Source organism: Capricornis sumatraensis, chromosome 3, assembly GCF_032405125.1.
Source record: "Capricornis sumatraensis isolate serow.1 chromosome 3, serow.2, whole genome shotgun sequence".
Taxonomy (NCBI): Eukaryota; Metazoa; Chordata; class Mammalia; order Artiodactyla; family Bovidae; genus Capricornis; species Capricornis sumatraensis.
In genome coordinates this window covers 135548811-135558842 of record NC_091071.1, presented here as the reverse complement: position 1 = coordinate 135558842, position 10032 = coordinate 135548811, and positions in this window count along the sequence as shown.

Below are 10032 nucleotides of genomic sequence, written 5' to 3'. Positions count from 1 at the left end.
TTACAGAGATGGGGACAAGAGGAGGGACAAACAGCGTTGGGATCAAAATCAGTCTAGGTTTGGATGTATTATGTTTGAGTTTCTTATGAAATTTATTTAAAAGGAGTCATCAAAAAGGTGGATGGGCTTCCCTTGTGGCTCAGTGATAAATAACCTACCCTACAATGCAGGAGACACAAGTTCAATCCCTGCTGGAAAGACCCCCTGGAGAAGGAAGCAACAACCCACTCCAGTATTCTTGCCTGGGAAAACTCATGGACAGAGGAGTCTGGCAGGCTACAGTCCGTGGTGTCACAAAAGAGTCAGACATGACTTAGTGACTAAACAACAACATCAAAAAGGCATTGTATATATAAAAGTGGTATGGGTAGGGAGTTGGGAGGGGCGTTCAGGATTGGGAACATGTGTACACCTGTGGCGGATTCATGTTGATGTATGGCAAAACCAATACAGTATTGTAAAATAAAAAAAAAAATAACAACAACAACAACAAAAGAATTTCAAAAAAAAAAAGTTAAAAAAAAAAATCAAGTTCAGAAACAGTAGTCCTGGACGTATAAATTTGGGAGTTTTCATATGTAGATGTTATTTGTAGCTATGTGAGCAAACGAGACAACTAAAGAATTAACCACTACTTCTCAGCCTTAGCACAGAGCCTGGAACATAATAAATGCTCAAAACTACTTAAGTTCCTGTCTGTCTTGTTCACTCTTATATCCTCACACTTAGGACAGTGTCCAGCATACAGCAGGTGCTCAATAATGTCCTGTGAATGAAATAAATGATTTTGCAACTATACCATTCACAGCTTCAAAACAGTCTTTTCATACCTATGTGTCTTAGACTCCAAAGGCAATCTAATCTGCTTTCACCATAGGATGCTACTCTAGTTCAATACACAGTCTCAAAGCCTGGTGACAAATGTAAGTAATGTGGTATCCCTATTACAGAAATTATAGAAAATTACAGAAATTACGGGCTTGCTTAAAACTAGAACCCAGGTCTTTTGATTCAAATTTAAGCATTCTTTCAACATAGCAGGGATGACTTTCAACCGACTAGCAGCTGCTCTGGGTATTTCAGTTCAGTTCAGTTTAGTCACTCAATCGTGTCTGACTTTTTGTGACCTCATGAATCGCAGCATGCCAGGCCTCCCTGTCCATCACCAGCTCCCGGAGTTTACCCAAACCCATGTCCATTGAATTGGTGATGCTATCTCACCATCTCATGCTCTGTCATCCACTTCTCCTGCCTTCAATCTTGCCCAACATCACGGCCTTTTCAAATGAGTCGGCTCTTCGCATCAGGTGGCCAAAATATTAAGTTTCACCTTCAACATCAGTCCTTCCAATGAATACCCAGGACTGATTTTTTTTAGGATGGACTTGTTGGATCTCCTTGCAGTCCAAGGGACTCTCAAGAGACTTCTCCAACACCACAGTTCAAAAGCATCAATTCTTCGGTGCTCAGCTTTCTTTATCGTCCAACTCTCACATCCATACATGACCACTGGAAAAACCACAGCCTTGACTAGACAGACCTTTTGTACCTACTAATTCACATGTGCTGTGAAGAAAGAAAAAAGAAAAAACAAGGAATCAGGTTTGGAACAGTGAGTAGTACTACTTAAAACAATCTTCTAGGGCTTCCCTGGTGGCTCAGCAGTAAAGAATCCACCTGCCAATGCGGGAAACACAGGTTTGACCCCTGATCCGGGAAGATCCCACATGCCTTGGAGCAACTAAGCCCACGCACCACAGATACTGAGCATGTGCTCTAGAGCCTGGGAGCCCCAGCTACTGTAGCCTGCGTGCCCTAGAGTCCGTGCTCCACAAGAGAAGCCACTGCAATGAGAAGCCTGCACACCACAACTGGAGAGTAGCCCCAGCTCGCAGCAGCTAGAAAAAAGCCTGCACAGGTATAAAGACCCAGCACAACCAAAAATAACTAAATAAATAAATAAATACAATTATTTTTTTAAAAAAACCTTCTCGTACTTCTCTGCCATGCGAGCCTTTCCATCAAGATTCAGCTAAAACATCACATGGCCTTTTTCATTTCCCAAAACCTAGGTATTCACTCTCTCCTCTCTTTGCTCCTTGATCTTGTGCTGTCAGAGATATGGTTCCCATTAAACCAGCAGTTTTGTATCTTTTCAGAAACTCTTTGATCTGTGTATTAGAAGAAACATTAATGAACAAAGGTATGATATATAACAGTGTACACTGCCAATAAGGCTTTTCTTTTCTCTTTAAGGATTATAGTTACACACATGCTTGTATGTGCACACATAGCATATTTCTGGTAATTCTCCCAAGAAACTGGTCTTTGAAAAGAGGAACTGGGAGGGGTAGGGGTAGGAGGAAAATGTTCTTTTTATGTGTACTCTTTGTACTATATTTGAAGCTTTTAAAGCATCTGTATGTATTAATTTTAGCAAAAAAAAATATTAAAAATTCTCAAAAACCAGATTATTTTGGTAAACACTCAGGTTTGAAATTGGGATTTATAAATGATAATTGCAGTCTTTATCTTTTTTAAAAATTTTATTTATTTAGCTGTCCTGGGTCTTAGTTGCAGCATGTGGGATCTAGCTCCCTGACCAGGAATCAAACTCAGGGCCCCTGCATTGGGAACCCAGAATCTTAGCCACTGGACCACCAGGAAAATCTCTCCATTTTCTTTTTCTTTTTTTTTAAACTGTAGTCTTATATAAGTTTCTCTATTCAAAATATTTCTCTATTTTGTTTCGATTGAGTAATATTGAGGAAATCCTGATTAACAAAGATAAGGAATCACAAATGGTAACAGTGTTCTTGTAATTGTTCTTCAACTGGACAGATTCAGATTAAAAGGAATAATGGAAAATGTTTATTAGAAAAAATAATCAAGTAGGGAACAGATGGAGATTTGGATGACGTAAGAATGGCAGACTATAACTGTTGAAGCTGGGCGATAAGTGTAAAGTTGTTCATTACTGTATTGTTCAGTTTGTATCTATTTCAAAGTGTTCATAATAAAATGATTTACAAACTGGTTCACAAAAATAGCCAACCACTGCTCACATGCTTTACTACAAAAGTCAAACAATGAAAACTTAATAAAACTTTAAATTTAAGGATCTGCAAAATCCTATCTACCCTACCTGTTATACATTTATCTGTTACAGCACATGAGAATGTCCATCAAGCAGATGAACGTGAACTTTGCTGTGTATTTAGTCAGGTTCAGTACATATGTGGTTGCATAGTCTCATTGCAATTACTATATAAGCACATTTACTCAGATTAGATTTTTTAAAAGACCGATATAAAGCTACAATCTTTAAAAAATAATTTATTTTATTTTATTTTTGGCTGTATTGGGTCTTCGTTGCTGCACAGGCTTTTCTCCAGCTGCTGTGAACTGGAGCTACTCTCTAGCTGTGGTGTGCGGGCTGCTCATTGTAGTGGCTTCTCTTGTCGCAGAGCTTGGGCTCTAGGGTGAGTGCGCCACAGTAGTTGTGGCATGTGGACTCAGTAGCTGGGACTCCCGAGCTCTGGAGCACAGGCTCGGTAGTTGTGGTGCACAGGCTTAGTTGCTCTGAGGCATGTGAGATCTTCCTGGATCAGGGGTTGAACCTGTGTCTCCTGTATTGGCAGGCAAATTCTTTACTACTGAGCCACCACGGAAGCCTAAAGCTACACCTTTCTAAGTAATGACATGTTTACAATAAATTCAAATATATGCTCAGAAATAACAGGAAAAATTCAGTGCTGATGGCCACACAGCTATATTTATTATACTAAATTAATTGATTTTATTATAGGTGTTTTAATATTTAAATATATTTTGAAATGAAATTCAGATCAAACATTTACTCCATCCCTAAAGCACCAGACAATTTAAAAACCTTTCCACTAGACTGTGATAAAATTGAAGGAAGGTATTTTATTCATCTCTGTCTTTTAGTACCAAACACAGTATTTTGATGAATGAATCATGATATCTGAAAGTATAGAAAAATTGATTTCTAAGTTCCAAAGTAATCTTATTAAAAATTCATCTGAAACTATTATATATAGGATGGACAGGCAATAAGGTTGTACTGTATAGCACAGGGAACTATATTCAGTACCCTGTGATAAACCATAATGAAAAAGGATACAAAAAAAAGAACATCTATATGTGTATAACAGAGTCACTTTGCTGTACAGCAGAGATAGCACAACATTATAAATCAACTGTATTTAATAAAAATGAAAATAAATAAAACTAAAAATTCATCTGTGTTGATTTTTCTTAGTACATGAAGTCAATCCTCAGTATGAACAACAATTCAACACCAAAATTTTTAATTAGGAAATAAAAATCCACAGTTCCTCAAACTTTTGTTTTTCTGTGTATAAAGTAATATATAGAAGTTTTTTACTTTAAAAAATAGAGTCACACCTTGGATAAAAATTTTGAGATCTGTTTTCTTTTTTTTTTTACAAATATAGCCTGGACATCTTTTTGTTCAGTATACATCTAGATTCTTTTTCATTCCTTTTCAAGGGTATATAGTATTCTATCATTTGGGAGCACCATAATTTCACTAATGGACATGTCGTTTATTTTCAACTTTTTGATATAGCATACCACGGTGGAATGATATCTTTGTACTTATACTTTGCATTCTTGTGAGGGTATTTTAAATTTAATGTTGCATAAATGCAATCAGTTCAGTTCAGTCATTCAGTCGTCTCTGACTCTTTGCAACCCCCTGGACTGCAGCACGCCAGGCCTCCCTGTCCATCACCAACTCCCAGACTTTACCCAAACTCATGTCCATTGAGTTGGTGATGCCATCCAACCATCTCATCCTCTGTCATCCCTTCTCCTCTCGCCTTCAATCTTTCCCAGAATCAGGGTCTTTTCAAATGAGTCGGCTTTTCGCATCAGGTGGCCAAAGTATTGCAGTTTCAGCTTCAGCATCAGTCCTTCCAATGAACAGTCAGGACTGATTTCCTTTAGGATGGAGTGGTTGGATCTCCTTGCAGTCCAAGGGACTCTCAAGAGTCTTCTCCCACACCACAGTTCAAAAGCATCAATTCTTCAGCACTCAGCTTTCTTTATAGTCCAACTCTTACATCCATACATGACCACTGGAAAAACCTTCGCCTTGACTAGGCAGACCTATGTCAGCAAAGTAATGTCTCTGCTTTTGAATATGCTATCTAGGTTGGTCATAACTTTTCTTCCAAGGAGTAAGCATCTTTTAATTTCATGGCTGCAGACACCATCTGCAGTGATTTGGAGCCCCCCAAAATAAAATCTGTCACTGTTTCCACTGTTTCCCCATCTATTTGCCATGGAGAGATGGGACCAGATGCCATGATCTTAGTTATATATATACACAAATTAAGGAGTCAAATAGCTTTAGAAAGATGATTTTCTTAAATGGTCATTTGCTTTCATTGCCCTTCCCAAATCCTCCAAAGAATTGTTAAATGTCTCTGAAAATGATTAGCAGTTTGTCTTTTTCCTTAAAGATGCCTTAAGGGAAGCTTTTTCTCTCCTGCTCTGTTTAAATCCTAGAAATATTCTAGGGTTTCTGCCTAGCTGTCAGCCAGGATTTCCCTTCACTTCTTGGCTATGCAACATGTTCCCTCAACCCAGGAAACTTCTGTTTTTGTTTCTTTGCTTGTTCACTCCTTTGTTTTTTGTGATAGCTTCTTAAGAAAGGGTGTCTAGAGGGTAAATTTTTGAGACATTGCATGTTTGCCAAAGTTTTTTTTCCATCCTTACAATTAATGAAGATCTGGCTTGGAAAGAATTTTTCATTGTCATACAGCATTCAGTGTTGATCCAACCTAGTGCCATTGTGATTTCTGATCCTTTATATAAGATCTGTTTTTCCCTCTGTGGAAGCGTTTAAGATCTTTTCTTTATTAACGGGGTTGTGAAATTTCATTATTCCATGCTTTTGCTTTTGCTGGGCTTTTTTTTTTTTTTTTTGTCACATTCTCTGGGATGGTCACCAGATGGTTTTCAGAAGGGAAATTGTTACAGTATTATTCTTCAGTAAATTATTTCCTTTCATATGCTAGTCCTGCCCTGCTCTGAGAGAATGACCCCTGTACACTATAGACTATATCAACTGGTTTCTGGTTAGGCTTGGCCAGTGTGAGATCAGATCACAAAGAGAGAAGTCAGAGTAGTCAGAGAAGTCAGATTCTTCCCTGCTTATGAATCCCTGAAGTGGAGCCACATTTCTTGGGTACATTTCTTCCTGCTGGGAAGCCCTACTTCCTTGGCTGCAGTTCTCACTGGGCTCTGTGTATACCACCTCCTCCAACCTCATCCCTTTAGCCCTGGGAGTGTAACAGCTTCTCACTGTTGCTAGTCTCTGGACACTACGCATGTGTGCAATGCTAAGTTGCTTCAGTCATGTCCGACCCTTTGCAACCCTACAGGCTCCTCTGTCCTTGGGATTCTCCAGGCAAGAACATTAGAGTGGGTAGCTATGCCCTCCTCCAGGGGGATCTTCTCCACCCAGGAATTGAACCGCATCTCTTCGATCTCCTGAATTGGCAAGCAGGTTCTTTACCACTAGCACAACTTGGGAAGAGCCTTGACACTATACCACCCTTGTTTTCCCTTAATCCTTCCTTCTCACATTTCCATAAAGAGTCCATTTACAGAAATGACTTTATCAGAACCATGTAAGGTCATTTGGGTTTGCTGTTAGGACTCTGACTGCTACAATCTGCTCTCAATCTCTCCCTCTCTTACCATTTTCCAAGAATTATTGAATTTCCTGGACTAACCCCATAATGTTCTCTTCTATTTTCTATCTCATCTCTTGGATCTACCTCCTGGGAAATTTCCTTGTCTTCATCTCCCAACCCTTTTACAAATTTCCTACTTCAGTCACTATATTTTTCATTTCCAAAAGCTCCCTTTATTCTCTGATCATTCCCCTTTTATTTAATAGCATTCCACTGTTGTTTATTCATGTTTTGTGGATATAATTTATCTTCCTGCATTGTCTCTTTTTCCCTCTAAATCCTTTTGTTTTGGAATGTGCCTTTCATGATGGAGGCAATCCTCAAAGGTCAAGTGACTTTCACATAATAGCTGATCAGTAGCTCTGTGTACTCCAATAGTGCTTGTCTGTTGGTGGGCTTTACTTTGGGGTCATGAAGCAGGAATCCACCTGCTTCATTTGTAGAGCTCCCAAATATAATTTCTCTTGAGATGTTACATTTTTTCAAAAGAGAATCCACCAATATCTTGTCTGGTATTCTTGGAGCCAAGTGTAGAAATTAGGCTGAGTAGCTTCAAGTTCAGAATAGACTTTTATTTAATGGAAATATTTTTCTGGAAAAAATTCCTTGAGGTGAAATTGTGGTATCTATGGGTATGCATTTTAAAATTTGATAGATTCCAATGCAATTTTAGAAGCATCCAAAGAAAAAAGTTTAATGTGGTTTAAAAGAACAAAGTAAATGCATTTTATAAGTTTTAAATGTCAGCAGAATTTAATAAAATGCTTTCCTTATGGAATTAACGTTCCAAGAGGTAAAATAGACTGAAATAAATTTTTTCCCCCCCATGGGTCCTACTTGGTTTCAGAATTAGTGCTAATACAGGCTATTTGAAAGATAAAAATTTCTCACCTTTCTAGAAAACAAAATTAGATTCTCCATAAAGGCCATTTGCAATAGAGGTAAAAATGGAAACTTATAAAGAGGTACTTGGTCTTATTTGCCTATAAGGACCTAAGGAAGCAGCAGTTAAAAAAAATTGTTTAAACCAGATGATCTTTGGTAACTGATATTTGAATTTATGACTTAATTATTTGTGGGAGATCTATCTCAGGGCACTGATTGCTCTGTAAGTTACGAGAATAATTAGGGCAAGAAACTATTCAACCACACTCCAGAAAGAGGCAGGCCACAGAACATGAAGTTAAGTTACTTCTAAAGTGCATGCATGCTAAGTCATTTCAGTTGTGTCTGACTCTGTGCGACCCTATGGACTGTAGCCCTCCAGGCTCCTCTGTCCATGGGATTCTCCAGGCAAGAATACTGAAGTGGGCTTGCCATGCCCTTCTCCAGGGGATCTTCCCGACCCAGGAATCGAACTTGCATTTCTTACGTCTCCTGCATTGGCAGGCAGGTTCTTTATCACTAGCACCACCTGAGAAGCCCAATTTAGCTACTTCTAAAGTAGCTAACGGAGAAGGCAATGGCACCCCACTCCAGTACTCTTGCCTGGAAAATCCCATGGACGGAGGAGCCTGGTGGGCTGCAGTCCATGGGGTCGTGAAGAGTCAGACATGACTGAGCAACTTCCCTTTCACTTTTCACTTTCATGCATTGGAGAAGGAAATGGCAACCCACTCCAGTGTTCTTGCCTGGAGAATCCCAGGGACGGGGGAGCCTGGTGCGCTGCCGTCTATGGGGTCGCACAGAGTCGGCACGACTGAAGCGACTTAGCAAGCAAGCAAAAGTAGCTAAATTACCTCCAGGTCATAACTGACCTGTAGGATCTGCCTCTATGGTAATCAAAGTAGGTTTTTCCTTTTTTAAAATTGCTGATCATCTTACCCCATAAAGTTGCTCCATATTTTGTCTTAAATTCTTCACTACATGGCAGACAGTAAGAAATTCTTCACAAACTCTACCCTGGAGAGGCCAAGTCTCAGCCAGAAATAGACATTTCCCTTCTCAAATGATTGTAAGGAAGCCTTTACATTTTCTGTCTCTATGGTGACAACTTGATGGAGATAGTTGAGGGCTGGTACACAAAATATGGTTTGCCCTTTCAAATTCTATAACAAGCATTCAACGTGAGCTCACAGGCTACCAATCATTGCTATGTAATAGTCACTGTACCATTGCTGAACTGGAGCTGGATTTCTTAACAGAGGGAAACAGAAGAGAGAAAAATAGTCAGTTTACATTGTACCTAATCACTCCTTCTTACCTAAGCTTTTGCTTTATAGATACAGTTGAACTTTGCTGAAAGAAATGCAGTTCAATGCTGTATATTGACAAATGTACAGACCAAGCACTGGTTTGGAGTCAACAAAATGTGCGATTTTACTAGGTACTAGTACTGTGTTCTATACTCATCATTGTCAATAAATATTTGTGGATGGGTAATTTTAGGTCACTAATTTCACCAATGATTACTACTCACTATCTTTGCTCAGTATCACTTAGTCATGCCAGAATACAGAACAAATCCAAACAGCAGAGTGCCAAATCACTTCTTCCTGTTAGATTCAGTGGGGAGTAGCTTAGCCCCCCATGCATGTGTCTCCAGTCAGCTGGGAGAATTAATTGAGCCATGGTACCCTGTGAGATGACTTAGGCAGTTCACATGTGAATAAACTTAATCACTTACCCCTCCCATGTAGTGAAAGCATAGGCCTGCCCAGACTTGGTCTTTAGAGAACTGAAATAAGACTGCTTGTTTGACTCAGCTCCCAAGTAGTCATTACATGGGGCACAAAGACCTTTCTCCTTAGAGATCTCTTTAGAGAGAAAAGCTGGTAGAGAACTAGCAGCTCTGACCTATGAACAATGACAATTGCCTATCATGTTCTCTTCATTGTATATATATATATTTTAAAGCTGCTGCTGCTGCTAAGTCGCTTTAGTCGTGTCCAACTCTGTGTGACCCCATAGACGACAGTGCACCAGGCTCCACCGTCCCTGGGATTCTCCAGGCAAGAACACTGGAGTGGCTAGCCATCTCCTTCTCCAATGCATGAAAGTGAAAAGTGAAAGGGAAGTTGCTCAGTCGTGTCCGATTCTTCACAACCCCATGGACTGCAGCCCACCAGGCTCCTCCATCCATGGGACTTTGCAGGCAAGAGTACTGGAGTGGGGTGCCATTGCCTTCTCCTATATTTTAAAGCAATGTCCTTTAAAACCCACCCATAACTCCCTTTAAGTACTCAGAGTTTTGAAGGAGAGTTGCAGCATGGATTACTTCTTAATATGGGCATCATCTATTAACAGTGAGGATGAAAAAGCAGAAACCAAAAGGGAAGTT